At 36.2% G+C, this 3,194-nt stretch overlaps 1 pseudogene; it reads right to left on the bottom strand.

The window, feature by feature from the left end:
* Nucleotides 1-1,405: 1,405 nt before the first annotated feature.
* On the bottom strand, nt 1,406-2,628 carry LOC143573432 (syntaxin-124 pseudogene; annotated as a pseudogene).
* Nucleotides 2,629-3,194: the final 566 nt, after the last annotated feature.

Here is a 3,194-nt window from a genome sequence, read left to right as displayed (position 1 = left end):
TGAATCAAGCCTTGGACATAAGACACATAACACTCAATCATCGGGACACCGGCTGATTGGTGCATGTGCCCTTGTCTTTCGGCTATCAACGCCACCACATGATGCCTGATTAACCTTCCGCCACTTTTAACGTTATTTTCACGTGATTAGTAAAATAACGTCAAAATTAGTGCAATTTTACTTTTGCCCACCCAAGGGTTCACACATATATACATTATATGTGCGCACCGCAAGCAGGGCGTACATATGATGTATACATTAGCCCTGCTTGCGGTGCGCATATATGATGTATATATGTGTGAACCCTCGGGTGGGCAAAAGTGAAATTGCACTAATTTTGACGTTATTTTACTAATCTCGTGAAAATAACGTTAAAAGTGACGGACGGTTAATCAGGCATCATGTAGTGGCGTTGATAGCTGAAAGATAAGGGTACATGCACTGATCAGCCGGTGTCCCGATGATTGAGTGCTATGTGCCTTATGTCCAAGGCTTGATGCAAAACTACTATCGAGCCGGGGGTCTCACCGGAAGCAGCCTCTCTATCCCTATGGGGTAGAGGTAAGGCTGCCTACATCTTACCCTCCTCAGACCCTACCATAGCTTTGCTATTGGTGGGATATACTGAGTACGATGATGATGATGATGATGATGATGAAAGTCGACGACAACAACTCATAGTAATACATTCTGATGCAGGGAAAGCAAGTCCAGTGCATTGGCACCATAACAGGTTTGTTAGCCCGCAACAACAAAGCATGGTACTATAGATCATGCAACCTATACAAAAATAATGCTTTTAAAATGAAGCCGACACCTCTAGCAAAGGCAAGCAGGTTGGACAGGCCAAAGAGTTCTACATGTGTGTTGATCATGAAATTGTAACCTTCACAATACTAACGTAAATTATTAAATCGTGCACCATTGTTATGGCATTAGGCTTTGCATTACCAATATGCTTGAATGCTTGATGATGATTATATAATTACTTTTTAATTATTGCATAAATGTTGTCACACTTAAGCCCAGTAAATGATTTGTGGAATGAGATTGGTTCTTAAAACGATATGAGTCACATTTGGACCCGATTACCTAATTTGAATAATCGATGTAGGCACATCAAATGATTATAGAAGCATTCTAAAACTAAGCTGTATGCATATTAAATAATCGTTACGCAAATTGCTACTACCGTAATCGATAGTATTTGTAATTATATTTTCAACTACAAATGCACGCTGCGCCTATGCTTAAGTTTTTTGCATCCATGTATGATAAATTTGGGACGCTTAAGAAGAATTAACAGAACTGGCCCGGCGCAAAGCGTCGGGTAAAAAAAACTAGTTTAAATAGAAGTTGAGTGTGTTTAGCAGCAATGACGAAGTCAAGTAGACACCCACGTTCTGGTTAATTATATTATTCGGTTGTTAATTTTATATATGCGAATAGGCATCCGTATTCATGATTTTATTCATATTAAATTATAATTGTGTTAAAAGTTATATAGAGTGGCTTTCTGATCCATGTTTACCATAATTTAAGAAGATAATAACATAAACGTAAGTACGTAGAACCTCAAAATTCTTACTCTAAGTTTAATAACTTTGGTAACAAGAGGAAGATAATCATGATAGAAATTATAATGACAAGGATGAGAATCACGGCGATGCAAGTACACTTTCTCGAGCTCCTTTGCAACTCTTTAGCTTCTACTATCTGTTCGACCCCAAGCCGAACAAAAGAACTTGCATGTGCCACGTGACTTTCAATGTCGTTCAACTGTTGTCCTTGCGCCTCTACTAGCACGGCCATGTCTAAAAAGATTTGGTGTAGTTCAATTAGATTTTTCTCAATTTCGACAATCGCATCGTGCCTTTCTTGAATTTCTGAAATTGTGTCCATAATTTGTCCTCTTCCTTGATCTTGTATAGCTTTTTGAAGAAAATCTTCACTTTTTCCACTAGATATCAAGTTCTCAATTACTTCATCATTGGCTTTCTCACCGGTAATAGTAAAGTATCTTCTCCCAATAGTCTCCTTATATTCATCATTTATTTTGGCTCGTAGTTCTTGAAAGTCATCCATCATGATCTTAAGCTTCTTACCCAAACCACTAACGACTGAAGTGCGTGTCCGGTCAGCTGATGAGCCAGGCCCACAACCCGGGATCTTTCGATGTTCGGCATTAGACTTGTCAAGGGCCTCTAGCTTTCCCTTGATGGTCTTCAAAATCTTCAACACATGAGTAAAATCCAAATCCATCTTAGATCTAAGCAATTTCATCTTATTGGCATCTTGGACCATCTTGCTTTCCTCATTTGACTCTTGTAGCTTCTGGTAGAGCTTCTCAACAGCCATCATATCATCCTTCACATTCTCTACGTCATGGAAGAACTTGTCAAGATTGACTGTTTCGCGTCCGACGCCACCACCGGTCTCCATGTCATCAACGTATGCTTGTCTCTTTAACTCTTGATATTGCTTGAAGGAATTGGAAAATAGATCATTCATATTGTCTACAAAGGGAATTTGGAAAGAAGGGATTTTTAGTTTAGCTTCTTCTGGAAGAGTTTTTAAACAAGAACAAAGGAATAAGAAATGCGGCGAGTTGCAATGGTGATATTGGAGATCCATTAACATTTACGATCTTATAAAGAAAGTCAATGTATTATTTATGCACTAACATCTTTAAAATAATATAACGTATTTTAGAATCTCGTAACTACAAAAGACTTGATCACAATAGTACGTATCCTAATATATTTATTTTTTAACATGTATCCAAAATAAAAAAAAACAATGTAATTGTAATGGTTATTATTATTATTATTATTATTATTATTATTATTATTATTATTATCTATAAATGCTATTTTTATTTATTTCTTTGCATGGTTATTCCCATTGTATTTCATGTCATATTCATGATAGCTAATTCATTAAAAACTGGATATAATTTGTGTAATGTCTATATTTAGATTATAATACATAACTATAAAATAATAATACATAATTAAAAAAAATGAATACTTTCGATCCAACTTAAATCAAGTTTCATTTAGCAAAAATCATATATGGTATTAGTAGCCTTTTATTGGAAAGCATGTTCTTGATTTTGTGCCAAGTATATATTATGTATCATCACTCAACAAACGTGGGTGGCACTAGGGCCTCCAAATTGTTCATATACAGAT

The sequence above is a fragment of the Bidens hawaiensis genome, unplaced genomic scaffold (assembly GCF_021521415.1).
Source record: "Bidens hawaiensis isolate Kalapana, Puna unplaced genomic scaffold, B.hawaiensis_p1.1 tig00026425_1, whole genome shotgun sequence".
NCBI lineage: Eukaryota > Viridiplantae > Streptophyta > Magnoliopsida > Asterales > Asteraceae > Bidens > Bidens hawaiensis.
This window is presented reverse-complemented; position numbering and strand designations above follow the sequence as displayed.